Here is a 17,223-nt window from a genome sequence, read left to right on the forward strand (position 1 = left end):
AAAAAAAAAAAAGCCAAGACTTCTTTGCTTTTATACAGTCTCATTTTTACCATCTAAAATAATTCTTTGATTTTCAATACTTATTGGTTGCCAATTCTGTTCAGTAGTATGATATCAAGCTCTAGTCCAGCTTTATGATCTCATCACAGGATATTTCTTTGAGCTAATTTGTGTTTGTAGAATTTTGTTGTCCGATCCTAACATGGTATCAATAGCTTTAAGTGTATTGTTTAATTGCATGCCCAAGTAAAAATCCTTAAAGCATTTTCTCGTAGTTCCTGTGATTCGTTTAACACCGCTCATAGAAAGTTTCCCAAAAGTTTTGGGTTTTGTTTTTTTGTGTTGTTTTTTTTGTTATGGTGGTTGTTTTTTGTTTGGTTTTTTTTTTAGTTAACAAAAGGCAACTTTGAGAAACAGTGGCCAAGATAAAGCAAATTAAGCTCAGAATTAATTTCAGAGACAGCATACCATGAAGCTGAAACAATTAATCCAGAAAAGGTTAATTTCATCAATATTTCTGTTTGCAACTTCCAGTAGTCTAAGCACTTCTAACAGTATTTTAGGAAATTCTACTAAAGTCAATCAGGAGATATGGATGGCAATAAGCAGTGCATTGTGTGATCTCACAGGGCGACCTGAAAACTGACACAAGGTGTCCCGGAGATCAGAACTGGGTGCCTGGTGTTCAGAGGTGTTACCAACCAGCCTTTCTCATGGGCTGCAGCTGGAGCTGCCTCTGGCAGCCGGGCAGTTTACAACACTCTTTAGCACACCCAAGCCACAGCCTGGGCTCAAGATCTCTGCTAGATGGAAGCTGAGCTGTGGCTATTGTTTCTGATGCCATTTAAAACTCTTCTGACAGTATCTGTATGAATCAACTTTTTTTTTTTTTTTTAAGAGCACCTGAATGTTAAATAACTACACTTTAACTGTTATGAAAGAAGAAAATAAATAGGAATTAGAATCCTTAGAACCACTTACCTGCTTCAGAACTTCACCCTCTTGCTTATGACCACAAAGCAACAAGCAGGGCTGCATCTTCCATCACTTCCTCTGCTAAGCCAGAACAGGGCTATCACAAAACAGAGAACGGTTACAGCAGCTGCACCATGTCACTGGCAGCTAACGCCTTCCCCCTCTGCTTTCCACTAATCCGCACTTCTGTGATTATCATGGATGGAGTCTTGGCAAGGACTGACTCATCTAATTTACAATAGTATGCCAAGAAAATCAGTATCTTGAGCTTAAGAACCATCAGACACACAAGATTTGGTGGTCCATGCTAGCGGATGTCTCACAAAACACCCCCACCTACTTCTGATACTTGTCAGCTTGCTTTGACTTTTAAAGGAATCAAATTAAAATCTGATTCTGTTTCCATTCTTGAACAAGATCTTATGAATTACTCAGGCTGAAATCAAACATCTCTTTCTGATCTGGGACCCTACTGAGCTGCTTGTCATAAAACACAAACAATTGTCAACAGAAGTTGCTGTGTACACCTGCCACTTACTCAGATCCTCAGGTGCACATGCAGAGCCTGTCTTGGCACATCCACTTCTGAAAATCTCATATTCTAAACAAGATCCAAACTCTAATGCAGCCACAGACCAAAACAAGTAAGCCCAAATTCCACTAAGCCCCTACGCTGATAATTTTTAAGTAGCTGGAGGCTTCTATAAAGTAAAAATCAGTCAGCAGGAAGCTGTGCCACAGCTGGAGAACACTGTCCACACAGAAAAACTGCTGGTCACCACCACAAAGAAGCGGAATGCTCTTGGTGACACTTTTGGTGGATGGTTGTCACAGGAAAGATTAGCAAAGAACGAGGAGACAGAAGCCAGCATACAATATGTGGAAGAAGCAAATAAATATGCTGATACTTACATATACCAGGAAAGATTCTACTTGATTCGTACAAAAAACCCAAAGAGGCTCTTGCTGGCTGTGGCTCCAATGCAAGGAAAGTAGAGAGAGGGCTGCAGCTTTTTGTTTAGGAAATTTTCAGTTTCCTTGTTTCACCTCTGCTATAGACCTAAATAGACCCTAAGTCTTTTTTGCCCTCTTCTGCTCCTGTAGCAAATACAAAGGCAAAAATGACCCCGAACAAATGACAAGCTTTTGGCTAACAGGATTAATTACAATCCTTCTTAGGTGTCAAAAGCGAAAGGAAGGAGACATCTCTTTGCTCTTGCAAAGCACTGCAATCTGTTATAACTCTACTAAGGACTAGATTTAGGACACTATAAAGACAAGATGCAGTATTTTAGGTTGGCCTTGAATTTTTTTCCTTTTTTTAAAAAGCACAAATCAAACATGCATTTCCAGAATAAAGATAATCAGTTCCAGTCAAGCTCAAAGGATGTCTACTCTCAACTGCAAAAAAGAGTTTGGATCTTGTTAGTGAAATACATAACTAGCCTTATATCTGACAACAAACTGTTTAACTGATTACCCATGCTGTTACTTAGGAAGGAAGAAATGATTTACGGAAGTGTGTCATGGCTCCACAGACCACTGCACTGGAAAAACATAATACCACAGGACTGGTAACACAAGATGTGCCTAACATTACTGGCAGCCTTTTCACAATTTTTGTACTTAATTCACCTACAACCAGAAGTTTAATCTCAGGTATGCTGTTGGGAAGGAGGTCAGAACTGCACCAGGCTGGTAAATCAGAACCACAGCCCCACCCCAATAATTTCCTATGCCTTATTCAATCTTTTCTATCAAAACAGCATTTCTGTCTTGCCACAATATTCTGAATTTAGTTTCAGGAAGTCAGTACTATGTGCAGAACACAGCATTTTTGCACATTCAGAAGGCTGTAGAAAGTAGGGCAGGAGTTATGTGCTTTGTTCTAAGGATCATCTACAGGTCGGTACCATACTTGTACTGAGGTACTGAGCAAAACAAACCTCCTGTTCCCACTGCCATGGTAAGCCTAGGAGAGAATCAGGCCTAGCAATAGGAAATATCCTTCATACAGCTTACCAAAACATCGTCTCTTTTAAGAAGGAATTAATTCTACTGATCTTTGGTAAAAAGTGACTGGCTGTGCAAAGTGGCCTGGAAAAGGATAAGATAAAGAAGGAAAAATTAGATGAGCAGTGGATGGGAAATCCAAGGGATCACCAAAAGTGTCGGGATCAAGGAAAGACTAAAAACCTGAAAATCACACCTATTTAAACTCTAAGCTAACAGCTGACACATACTGAACAATTTGCAAGCTTGCCTCTAGAATGGCTGTGGAATACACAACCCGTGCTAAATCCAAGACAAGTTCAGGACACAGCATCACTTGGGATGATGCCCTTTATTATTGCTTCTGATACGCTCTGCATTTCAGAATCAACCAGGGGGTATAAGGAAGATCATCTTCCACTGGGCAAAGACAGCAAGTGAACTTTCTTCTTCATCAACGGATTGCAGTTTCCTTGAAATAATGTTTTCAATTATTCAAGAACTGGCATAGCACGCAGCACCAAGATCCTAGACCCTGAAGCTTCCTGAACTCGGCAAGCTCCTTCAGCTCCTGGCAGCACCGTGTGAGCAAAGTCTAGATCCAAGATTACTAACTTCATAGCTTCTGGATTTGTCAGAGAGTGTTCTCCCCAAAGTGGCTACGCTGCATGCAGGACACAATTATACAGTACAATTTGTAAAAGTACAAGAAATTCCTAAGTGTCACTTCACAGTCCACAAAAGCCATACGCAGCCAGCACTGAAAATAATTGTGTCCTTGGTGTATGCGTAAGAGGCGGCAGAACACTGCTGAACAACGTACTCCAGCGGCAGGACCAGAAGGTATCAGGGAACAGTTTCAGCATCATTAGCTTCCTCAAGCTGCAAGGAACAGCAAGGAGGAAGGAACCTGGCAGCATGGACATTTATTAATCACCAAACATAAAAACTACCTGTCCCCCCCCAATAAGCTGTCTACCAATTAGTTTTCATATTTTTTTTTTTTTAAATCATATCTGTGACTCAAATTCTTCCTTGTATTCATGATACAAGTCTGGGACTTCACAATGAAAACACCAACGTCAAACAAACAAACAAACAAAAAATCATACCTTCAGCATGAAAGAGATCGATATTACCATCTAAAGCTAGGATTTAGCCAGTGTAAGCACAACACCCAGTGTTTCCAGTGCCAAGCTCTACACTGCGTGTCAGCTGTCAGAGAGGCAAGGGGGGCTGGAGCTCGATGCGCCAACTGTCAAATCAAATAGACGAAAACACCAACTTTTCAGTTTATTTTTTAAATAAATTTCACTCATGGATGACTAGCAACAAATGCATGTTCATACATTAACTATAAGCTATTGAACAATCCTCTCTGTTTTCTAAGTAATTTGAGTCAAACTAATGCCTTATTATGAAAGACAAGACCTACTAGATCTTTCCTCGAGATAATTTTTTGGTTGTAAGTTAGGGCATCAGTTCTGAAACACTCCTTCCTATTATGGGAGGATTTTATAGTTACCACTGCAATTAAAAAAACCCACAAAACCCTTTTCCCCCATAAAGTTTGTGGCTATATGGCATTCTCCTAGGAGACTTTCATACGTCTTCGTGTTCCACAAAAGTTCTTGTCAAAGCTAAAAATTTTGATGGTGGTAGGTCAAGGCAAGGTTTCCATGATGAAATTTTCAGTGAACTTTGCCTAATGATCACTGATTTATTCCATCTTAAGAAAGAATAACTGGGGTTTTTTCCCCTTAAACATAAATGGATCCAAGGACATGTTACATCAATTTCCTTCCTTTTACAGCCATGCAATCTCAATAAAGCTGAACTGTGAATCGTACAGTATCTGTGGTCTAAATTCAACTTAGAAATGGTTTCATCACTTCTTTTTGAAACATAGTACACATTTATCTTGGACCAGTTTGTTAATGTATAGAAATTAATATTTTGGTTTTAACAACCAAGTCAAATATGACACTAAATCAAAATTTTTGAAAAGTACGAAGGAGGAGTTACCTGTTTACCAATTCTAACTTTACAATGAACACTGAAAATGCAGTCAGTGTGGCTGTTGCTTAACAATCACAAATTTTACAGGTGAGTCTGAAAACTAGCAGGCTCTGCTGCAAACGTTTGGTTCTCTGAGATGCTGATTTATAAAAGACCTCTAACAAACTACCGCAGCCTTAACAGACACTTAGTTTACAGTTTAACACCTGTAACAATAAAATACTTAAAACAGGACTTTCAACAACATAGGTAATGGCACATAACTTGGAATTGTAAAGTGACTTTAACCCCTTACGATGACATCTTAAAAAGTATTTGGATACAGAACTTCCAAGCTCACCTTAAGAGGTCAACACATTAACTCTTAGAGAAGTCATTTGCCGTTGACAAACCTTGTACTACTCACCCTTAAGACTCACTGCAGTATCAGTTACATTAACTATGAAAAACACATCTCCTTGTCTTTCCAATGAACTGTTCCATTTGAAGTTTTTGACAGCCAAGATACACAGGAAGTGAAAAGAAAGTGAAAGTCAGTCAGCATTGTTCAACATCATTTTAATCTCCACCAAGGGAAAATAATATAAACATGTTAACACAAACAGAAAATGTTTTGGAAAAGACCATATGGTACTATGACAGGGTTTTAGTTTATAGAAATGTAATTTATAATTTTATAAAAAATATATGAAAGAATAACAACATCTTTCAGTAACATCAGACAGTATAGAAAAAATAAATCTCAACATTAGTTGTACTCTGATGGTCCTTCTAGTAAGAAATTTAAAAGTGCTTTTCAATAACAGTGTTACAACTCAAGATTCGTGCAATATGTTAAATCTGTTTTAAAGCAGATATTTATAGCAATTATGCAAGTTCTTACAATTAACAAAGCCCAATCTAAAAATGAACACTAAGTGAGGTAAGTATTCTAATTAGAATTAAACATTCCTTAAACAGCTTACACACCAATACTACTGCAAGGAAAATACTGGTGCTCCTTCATAGAAAGGCTCAAACCTAAATATGACGTGAAACTTACACTACAAACCAGTGAATACTTGGAATTTAAAAAAGCTCTTGAAAAATATACAGTTTAGTACGTTTACAACCCAATGCTACAAACAGTACCTAATGCAAAATATACCAGCTTAAATAAACCCAAACTTTACAGTTAGTGTACTGAATTTGCTTTTGAATACACTATTTTGTTCCGAAGTCCTCCTAGAACCTCCCATATAAAGTTAGCACATTAACTTAATGTAGAAATTCCACTGTATTTTTATCTCTAAATATGAACAATTTGGTTACAAACTATGACTGCAACTATGAGTACCGTTACTCTTCAAGCAAGTGAAAAACACAGCACTAGTTGGGGATAAAAAAAAAAAAAAAAAATCAAAATTTACTCTTCCCTGTTTTATACATGACAAGCTGGCAATAATAAAAGATACCCTATAGTTCTACAGGTTTTCTGCAGGAATTCGCAGAACTGTAAAATTAGTTTTTGTTTTATTGTAGTTTCTTTACTCTGTGATTTACAATGCATAGTAACTATTGCCTTTTATATGCAGGAGGCAAAAACTAGACTGTTAATGCTGAGCCCTTATGGATCATTTGCATATGGAGCCAAAGGCAGTTCATATTTTATTTCTCAAGGTGTTTATAAGCAGGATTTAAGTCACTATCAACAACAGGAATAAAGTATAAATTAATGAACTTTCATTCTAATAGGCTATGGCTTAAAAAGCCTACCAACTGAACTGTTTTTTATAGTATTGCACTGAACTTTAGTATTGAACTGACAGTTGAAGCCCGCACAGAACCCATTTTATAACAATATTGCAATAAAAAAAGCAATCAATAAAATGCAGTATCTAAAAAAAATGCCAGTAGTTTAGTCCTTTCTCCCACCACAGTCTGAACTGCATCATCTGAAATAGGTCTGGGACAGTCTTTGGATACCAGCTACGTAGTTCTTTCAACATAACAGACAACCCATAACAATAAGAGAAGCAATCAGAGTTTTCTACAGTAATATTATAAACTGAAAGACAGTACCCCTGAGTGTATGTCTCAAATACCTTAGAAGGACTTGTTGCCTTTGCTCAAGATAGCTTCAGAAATTAGACACAATTATTCTGTGACTGCATATTATCTCTACTCTGTTATTTTACTGGCACGTTGAGTCCTTTTTAAATATGCTATATTAACCCTGATAACGATGTGGAGACTTCCTGCTCCTAAACCAGGAAGCTGCTTCCTAAAATGCAGTAAGTTGTCATTGCAGTGACAAGTTGCTTAAGGCTTTAGTAGAGTCTCTAATCATCTGTTCTACCTTGGGATTTCCAGCTCCACTGGTTGCCAGCTCCTTGTCAATAAGCCCCAGTTCAGGCAAGTCGGGGATGGAATCAGCAACAATCTGCACTGTCCTCTTCTGGTCACCTCCAGGTGTTCCCATCAGGATTGGGATTCTGCAGCTTCTGGCAGCCTCGAACACAACTTCACCTCTCTTCACAATTCCCTGCGAATTTACAACAGCTAAAAAAAGAGTAGTGATACAAATACAGTATTTTAGTTCTAGCCTGTGGTTTACAAATATGTACTGAACGCTTGATAACGGATTAAGCCCTACATTTTACAAGGCAAATAAAAAAACCACTTAAAAGTCCTGTTAGCAGATTTACATGCACAATCATTAAAAAAAGAAAGGGAAAAACAGCAAATCAAAAATCCTTGAATTGGTTTAGAGGACACAACAGATGTATAAATTTAGTATACATTCCTAGAAGAATTCCTGCTTAAAAGCCATAAAGTCTAAACTGACTACAAAGTTTAGAAATACTCACCCTATTTTACAGGTGAGGAATTGAGACTAAGAAAGATCGTCTGAATTTAAAGTGCTTTAGTTTGTGCTCAACTTGCATAGCACCCTCTGACAAGTTTAGCAATTTGATCCAAGATTTCACAAACCTACAGAAGAACCAATAATTCAAATCAGAGTTTACATGTTCACAACCACTAGCTGAATTTTAAGCTTTCAGTTTCTTTAATAAAAGGCTAATACTGAAAGAATCTATGGCTGAAGGGGGAGTTGCAGAATATAAGTATGGTAAATCCATAAAAAGGAAAATAAATTCTAAATAACCTCTTACTAATAGAGAAAGGTATGGAATTAAAAAGTAACAAAGCTTGCTGACCAAGAGATACTGTACTGTCATTGAACCCATACAACAGAAGACTTTGAGCCTCTTGGATTTCAAGTACATGTGGGGAAAATAATTCAGAAATAAGTGAAAACAGAATTAAAATCTACTTCTGTGGAAAAAGTAGAAGCAGAGAGTCCCAGAGATACATAGGAGGCATAAATAATCCATTACAGCTCCTCAAAAACAAAAGACTAACAACATAATAGACAACTGTTTACAACGGACAGCTCAAAATTTAAATAACATCAAAAGCTGGACAAAGGGAAAGGGATTAAAATGCAATTGAAAACAAAAAAATTAAGGAAGCAGAGCAAAAGCGTTACAACAAAATGAATATGCGCTACTCTGACTGGTTAGAGGAGGACTGTTAATACATCAAGAAATATTACCCTGCCATTAAAAAAAATTAGACCACAAACAAATGGTAGAAGGAAAGAATAAAATTCAAATGTAGCTGAAAAAATATTTTGTAAAACCATACAACAGTAATGGGTTTTGTATAGTTTGACACAGCCCTGTAAAAGAACAATGGGAATAAGGAATAATAACTGAAAAATAAGAGAAAGGGAACTGAAGAATTATCTTAGGAACAGATCCTTAAAGGAAGTAACAGCACTACAGAATGAGCCGTACGTCCCTTGGGAACCATGGCAGGAGGCAGCAGACATGGTACCACACAAGGACTGGAAGCAGTCACCGTTCACAGGAGCCTGACCGCCTCATCCCTGCTCCAGCATCTTTAGTGGCTGAGCCTGGACGAGCTGAGGGGAAAACACGCGGGCTTATTCCAGCATCTGCCTGTTACCAAGAAAGAAAATACATCAAGTGACAATGACAGCCCGACACCGTTCCCACTTACAAACAAAGGGAGACTTACCTGCTACACCTCAAGTTTTCTGGCTATAGCCTCAAGCACCAAGAAACTATCACTCATAGCACTCTGAGGAGGCATAATTTTGAGTAGAATTAGCCCTGTGGCAAGATTTTAAAATATGAATGACACCTACAACTGTCAGACTGAAGACTGGACTCATGAACCTTGAAGAGAGGAATTATCCAGGCTCAATGCCTTCACTTTTGGCATTTCCAGTAGCCTGGGATTTCAAGCTTGGTCAAGCATGCCATTCACACCTAAGCCAACAAGATCACAGAGACAAGAAACCCTGCCCTCAGTTCAGAAAACAAAGGCTTGAGCTACAGAAACCTTTTCTCCATCAGGCACCTGAGCCACTGGTTGCACAGACAAACGGCACTTTGCCTTTCGCCTCTACTTGTGACCAGGAGAATCATTACACCCTTTTTTCCCCATCCCCACATTTTGTTTCTCTCCCTACATAGCACCCAACAAGCTACAGCAACTCATTTTTCTCAGCAATTAACACTGCTCCTTCTCAAATGGCAGAAAAAATTTTGAGAAGGCACGTCTTAGAAGTATTCTCGTCTATCGCCAGCTTCCATTTCTCTTAGGGGCCTCTGCTTTCCAAAAAGCTCTGCTCCACCAAATGAGACCTGACATCTCAGGTCATACCCTCCCCAAGGTCAAAACCCAAACAAGTCCAAGCCCCTCAGCTCCTCCTTTCTCCCTGGAGACGTTTACACAGCCATGGAAACAAAACCTGGAGACTCAGAGTGGCTCAGAAGCCGTTCCACCCGCGGTCCAGCGAGGACTTTGCAGGCATCAGAAAGCAACAAAGCGGCTGCTCGGTGACAGACGGTAAGAATGAGGAAATACATAAGGAAACCAGTAAAACCCAGCAAGGAACTAGAGCTATGTGCAAAAGGAAGATTTGAGAGCTAAAGCACTACAGAACAGAACGAAAACTGAACAGATCAAGTGATGGCTCAGAAGGGGATCCGAGAGCTCACAAATGCAGAAAGCACTTTTCTGTATTGAACTAGTGGACACTAAAGGAGGACCAAATGTGAAAACAGGAGAGAGGCAGAACCAAGGAGCTGTCAGAGAAGGAAAAAGTGAAAGCAATATGAGATCTGTAAATTTTTCTTTATTTTGAGAAAAACAGACTTGTTATATCTGCAAGGTGAAGACATCTATGAAGCTATACAGAATAAATCAAAGTTTAAATCTGCTACCAAACTGGAGAGAGAGAAGGTAAACTGAATTGAAAAAGGGTAATGATATTTGTATAGGAAAGAATGAGGAAAGGGAAAAAAATCTGTTCATTTAGTAAGAGTAGATGGATGGGCTGCACAAAATTGCTACAACTGGAAGATGCCAGAAGAGCAGTCTAAAACAGCTGGGAGTGCTACAGAGGAAATCAAGTGTAAGATACATACTGGGGCAGGTGACAAAAGAAATACATCGCAAAATGGGTTATGTGAGGGTAAAAGAAACAAAGAAAGATAGAACCAAACAGGAAAAACAGGAGTCGGGTGAGGTGTGAAACTATATGCATCTCTGGTTACTGTCTGGATCAAAATCAGTATATTTTAGAAAGAAAAGTGATACTGGAACAGGCACCTGAAGAACAAAAATATTTAGTCAGTTGTTTTCAGACAACAAGAAACATATGGTGAAAGAGCAATGGAGATGCACTGCAACAGGAAAATGCTCTGGTTTAGCATGAAGTACTCACCTTACCTTCGTCTAACAAAGGGCCACAGGTCACTCTCAGGACTGCCTCCGGTATCTAGTGAGGAGTGAAAGTCTGCAGGTATTTTGGTATGATACAAACCCGAGGCGAAATAGCAAGTCCTCCCCACGGATCGCCATCCAGAATATCAGTCCCACATTATAAACAATGACGTCTTCTTGTCCTTTACAAGAAGATCCAGGATTAAGAAGAGCACAGTTAAGTGACTGCGATACTGCTTAGTATTTGAATTGTGAAGCAAATGTTGGTTTTTGCAAATCTAGTACTTGCACACACACATAGTCCTGCAATATAACTCATCTGTTTAGTTCAGGCGTAAATTGGAAGGAAAAATCCTTATGGAGCTTTCAGCATAATTTTTTTAGTGGAATAGAATTACAGTCCCTAAAGCTAAGCAGCTGCAAGATCAGATGTGAAAGAAAACTCCACGGAGGTCAAACAGAATGTGTTCTGAACTCACAAAACCAAAGTACGTCTGATTACAAAGCTATGGAATAGATAGTGTAGGGTATTTTGGGGGGTTGTTTTAAATTTAAAAATTAAGGCTATTCATTATTTATACAGAAAAAAATCTTATTTGTCTTCTGCTTTTCACCAAGTGCTTTTCAATTTGAAAGGGTCATTTGATTGTAATTAAGCCAAATGTTAGTGAATAATTCACTATCCTTTTCCTTCATCCTGCCCTATGAATTAGAGCCAGAAGGCACAAATTGTCAAATAATTGGTAATAATCAAAGGCTCAAAGCTGTTGCAGCAGTCAGTTATGAACAAAGAAGATTCTGTTTGTGAAATGAGAACTAATAAGTGAAAAATTGATTTTTCATCAACTTAAATATTTCCAAAACTGTAGGCCTTCATAAAACTTGCTATTGGGAATCTCGGTGTAATTTCATTTGATAAACACAGAGCTAAAACTGGCACATCTGTAATTAATTTACACTATTGTGTAAAAATACGGGGAAAATAATTCACAAGGAGAAACTACATGCTGCAAAGTTGCTTTAAATCTTTTTTCCTCTTGCTATGAATTATGTCAGATACTTAGTTATATAACAGAGCGTGGCACTTTGGGGGGCTCTTCAGCTGAAATGCTTAAAGAATTTTACAAATTTTAAGTAAAACTCCATGATTGTGAAATAAGACAATATTGGGATATATGGAGATTCTTCTAATTATATTAATGTGTTTCACACAACTTATTGCAAATCTCTTACATGAGAAAAGAAAGAAAAAATGTTGGTCCACTGTTACTAAAATGAGCAAAAACTGCATGAAAACCTGTTGACAAACACCCTTCTGTGGTTTCGGTTCTGGGTTACCACCACAACTACAAAGGACCATTTGGCAATTCCACTGGAGAAAAAGTTAAAAATTGCAATTTCATGCTGGAGCAGAGTTCATCTAACAAAAACATTTAGTCTTGTAGGATTACTGTTGCTCACAGTGTAACCAACCTTGACTCTCACCTCAGCATGTGTAATGCCAAGGAACTTGTAAGTTGACCTTTCTGTCTCTTTATCCCCCGATTAGTGTGATTGTTATGCAGAGAATCTGAGATAGTGAGAACTTACTCAGAAGGAACCAAAACCAACAAGAAAAGCAAATGGGTAAAAAGGAGAATACAAATGTGTCTCCAGGATCCCAAGACGAAACACTTCTAAAGAACATAAAAAACGGTGTCATCAAGATGCCAGCTAGTTAGGAGAAATAAAATGGAAGATTGATGTCGATGTGTGCAGGGTGATCATAAACGAATAGAAGTAGACTGATGACATCTTGTAGAGAGCAGATCTTCTCTTGACAAATCGACAGAAGTACATTCAAGAGAGTATCACCAAATGACACTGAGCTTGATAATGAAAAGCAAAGGTGGCAAACTATCTTCACAGATTCCTACCCAAGCCAGCATGTGTTACACCAATGGGCTTCTGGCTTCTTGCATCAGAAACAAAATAGACTTGAAGGTGGATTTAGGAATTACTAGAGACACAGCCCTCTCCTATCATATCTCATGTAGATGGAATGACCCTAGCTTATTGTGAAGTTTAAAGTAAAACTCGAACTAATATTTTTCCACTGTATTACGGGTCTTTTCTATGAGGTTTTTTTGTATTACAACAGCTTATTTAGATTTTGACTGCTTCTGGGCATTGAGAAGAGTTTTTAATTGTGCTGGGTGCTCTTCTTCCCTTAGCACTTCAGCAGTAAGTTAGAACAGGGCCGTGTGTCCAAGCAGTTCAGATTTTTCATTCTAACGTGCTCTGCTCTGCATTTGTCAATGTCTGAATTTCATCAAGCAGAACTGCCAATTTGTCTAGTTCTGTTTCCATGAAGTTCATCCCAGCCTTCTCTTACAAAGGCTTACACTAAATAATTTTGTCATCTGCAAATCCTGCTGACCTCATTTTTTTTGTTCTACCCCTCATTTCTGCCTTTCTGGATAATTAATGAATGTATTAAATACTAACTACAGTACAGATCCTTGGGACATACTAACATTAACCTCCTACTGAACTGAAACCTGACAGCCTAATGAATTAAATTCTCTACATAAAAACAACAGTGTTGACAGTGAAAATCAGGATCATTTGTGATTTATCCCTAATCTGAAGAAAAAAGAACAAAAACCAAGCACCCAAAATTCTGCAAGTACATGCACCTGCAGTTTCCACTGACTTCTATGGGACTTGTGAAAAAACAGGTTACTTAAGGGAAAAACAAAACCAATTTAAAAAAGAGGAAATATCACCTGTACGCCTGTTTCACTTGCTGTTTACAGAATCATTGAGCTATCAAACAGTACCTTAAGCATTTTTTCCCCTATGGAATTGCTAAAAGTGCCTTGGCTAGAACATCCTTGTCTAGGTATTTGTTCCAGAGAGGACAAGGTATAGAATCTATAGCTCATCAAGCCTAAAGTAAAAGATGGACAAAGTGAACTGAACTGAAGACTACTGTAGCTATAATCATGTTGGCAGGACATGCTTCCCTGTCAAAGTCATTTAGTTTTTTCTAGATATCAGAAAACTTCTCACATTTCTCTGACACTTTGACACTATCCGTAGCAGACATTTCTGTAGGCAAAAATATATTTGGAACAAATTCACCAAGCCACAAAAAAAGGGCAGTTTCTTAGTGTTCTGTCACTGTTATAAAAACTAATATATTAAAACTGAGATCTGTTATAAACATCGCCAGAATGTCTAGAGTTATTCTGAAACTATTTTACTTCAGCATGTAAAGAAGTGTGTAATTTATCCAGCAGCTTCAAAATACGCTAATTAGTGTCTTCCAAGTACAGATCCTGTTGTTTGAACTGTGTACCAAAGAAGAGCTAGAAGAATGGTGCAAAAATACTAATGAATATTCACATGCTCTTGAAACGAACCTCTTTCATTCATTAACATTTTGAGAGATCAAATTTAATTAGCACAAATGTTCACAAAAAGTATACGGTTGTAATATTGCATCTAAATTCTCAACATTTTAATAACCTGTATTACTGAGCTGATAGGCCTTTTCACAGGAAGCCATAGAGTTCTTTGGGAAATGTGCCTTGTCTTACTAAATTTTTCAGTATAGGTTGTAGTCAAAGCAGATTCTTTTACTTATGTTACAAGAAGATTTTACAAAATGCCTGAAGGCAGATTGGAACACAAGTTCCCAATGTGTGATGCTGAGAAAATTATACCGAAATTTAAAAAAAAAAAAATGGAGCACTCTGCCTTTGAAGCCCTATTGGATGCTGTCTGCATCATTAGGTACACACTCACACGTAGCCATCTGGATCGCCAACTTCAGAAACTAAAACCCAGTCTCAAAGATAGATGAGGGGCCTAAACCTGAGTGAAGGTCACTGTAACTGGACTAGACTGTATTTTCAGTGGTCATGCCCGAGTAGGGCAGCACTCGTGTGTCCTCATTCTTCTCCATGTACCCACCATGGCCATTTAGATGTGTGTCATTCAGCGGAACACTGGGCCAGGCGGGACAGTCAGATTTACTGCACTCACATCTGTACAGAGGGGTTTTGCATGCGCAGCGGCCGCGGGCAAGATTTTCAGGTGCCCAGCCAGAGCTAATGCTACTCTCCTGTCTGAACAAAGTCCTAGTCAGCCTCCACATTTCACCCAAATCACATTTCCAGACATGATGCAGGCCACCTGAGAAACCCAAACATATGGTAGACTCGGAAGGTGACTGGTATGTTAGACAGGGATAGTGAATGTTAAGAATGGAATTTCTAGCATAAGCTCGGATTCTTTCATGGGTTTTAGTTGCATATCTGCAAAATGTGGACAATGGCCAGCTGTGAAAACACACTAAATACCTGTGAAGCACACTGTGCCAGTGGTGAAGTGGCAGTGTGAGATGCAGGACAGAAAGGACAGAAGTGCAGACCAGGCCTGCATGTAACCAGGATGAGTCAGAGTCAACACAGAAACAAAAATCAAAAAAGGAAAAAGATGTATGCATGTAGAGATGGCCACGAGCAGCAAAATTCAGACCTCAGTTTCAAAGGCCAGGGCGTTTAGCTTGCTGTGCCATACTTTGCCAGTCTGGGCACAATTTTACTCCTGCAAGCTGTGTCTGTCTTGCTGGGACTAGACCTTGATTTGCCAAGATTCTGAAAATATTTTTAAAAAACAAGAGACTTCTAAAGTCTCTGTCCAGAGCCTATCTGCAGTGAATGTCTCAGTGACACTGTATTTACCTTTTTTGTTACAAATCTGCAGTTGCAAATTCATATTTAAGATAACTTTTTTGCTTCATGAATAACACCTTTTTTTCAGCGTTGAATATTCCATTCCCCAAGGTAACTTGATTAGTAGGTGGCCCACCTGGAAAAGTGACCCTGAAAGGAGTTAAGGAGACGAAACAGAAATCAGTTCACTTCAGCGCAATGTGTACCTTATATTCTGTTTCATATTGCAGTACCTCCAGTGAGTGAACTCTCCTGCGGAAGGACTCATTATACACATAACAATTTGTGTTCGGTTTCCTCAAGGTCAGCAAGAGGTGCTGAATTTGTTGTACTTATGTATATATTAGAATGGAAAAGAGAATTTATTCTGAATAAAAAATTGTAATTTTACCGTTGAAATGCATACCATACACTGCCAGTATATATGGGGAAGCACAGAGGAAGTCTGCCAGTCCTGCTGTGCAGGTACAGAAGCCCTCTAGCCCACTGCCTGTGCCAAGGTAAGCGAGGGCAGAAGGCTACTGCAGGAAGAGAACGGGAGAAATAGAAGAGATGATAGAATTTTATAAATTATCCCATGTTGGCGTTTAAAGCACAGAAAAAACCAAACCAATTCAGAACAGTGTTAATGCTTAAAAAGACTCGGAATTATTGTACTTGGTTAACAAATTAACACCAAAACGTGCCCCTGTGTATTTATCCAGAAAGTAAGAACAGGAGCAGTTTTCTACACAGAGACAATGTTGGGCAGCACAGCAGTAACACCCAGCCATACCTACTGCAACACACCTTACTGAACCAGAATTCACTAGGAAAATCCCCCCAAACGGAACTGAAACTGGCAGGCCATTCTGAAGTTTTAATGGTTTGGGTGCCATCACCTGAGAAAGTGGCTTGGAAGTCCTCCTGCCCGCTGGCCTGCTAACAGTAGGCACAGAGATGGGAAAGCAAAGCATTCATCCTCCTTGAAACCACTGCGAAGGAAAGGCAGTGCTGGGCACAGCGACTCACTGAACGCTGCACGTTACCTGTTTCTCAAGCTAAGAATACCACCAGAGTACAAGACATGTTCAGTTCCTGAGAATGATACTGGAGTACATCTGTTAGCCAGTTAAGGCCATCTATGCACATCACAGCAGTTGTGCCCCCGCTTCACCAGCTAAAAACTTCTAACAAATTTGGAAGAATGTCAAGACAACCAGTATTCCCTGTAACGTCAGCCCTTGCTAACACAGCATCATCTATATGATCTGGTAATAAAAAACAAGCAGCCCATAGAACTTTCATTCAGCTTAGAGTAACAGAAAAATACCTGCTCAAAGTTACTGTAACACATTGTATTCTGAAGGCAGACCTTAAAGCTCCAAACCACACACAGTGCTGAATTACTGATTTTCTTCATAAAGAAACTATCCTACTCTTTTGAGAACAGTCTTTAAGGTTTAAATAGAAAGCACCAACACTCAAGGTCCATAACTTTCAACCAGTCAACTTGCTAGCACACATACATGAGTCGATGCTAAAGATTTATGGTCACCTTTATTCTATGGACAATTAGACATTTGTCCACATGGAAAACAAGGTAATTGGACTCTCACACAAATCTCTGCAAACTGATCACTGAAGTAACTCTTTTCTTGACAAGATTATGGATGACAATTATCATCACAGCTGAACCATCTACTCCTCTAATGATGTCAAATCCTGTTAA

General features: G+C 38.8%; 1 long non-coding RNA gene across 2 annotated transcripts; it reads right to left on the bottom strand.

Moving 5' to 3' along the window:
- Positions 1–385: 385 nt before the first annotated feature.
- On the bottom strand, positions 386–10,959 carry LOC141915928 (uncharacterized). 2 transcript variants are annotated; one of them, XR_012621033.1, is made up of 6 exons: positions 10,790–10,959; positions 7,325–7,510; positions 5,393–5,460; positions 4,080–4,222; positions 2,998–3,072; positions 386–1,072 (listed from the first exon to the last, which is right to left on the bottom strand). It is a non-coding gene; the product is annotated as an uncharacterized LOC141915928 (long non-coding RNA). The 2 variants fall into 2 exon arrangements; XR_012621034.1 differs by lacking the exon at positions 2,998–3,072.
- Positions 10,960–17,223: the final 6,264 nt, after the last annotated feature.

This window comes from Strix aluco, chromosome 27 (genome assembly GCF_031877795.1).
Source record: "Strix aluco isolate bStrAlu1 chromosome 27, bStrAlu1.hap1, whole genome shotgun sequence".
NCBI lineage: Eukaryota > Metazoa > Chordata > Aves > Strigiformes > Strigidae > Strix > Strix aluco.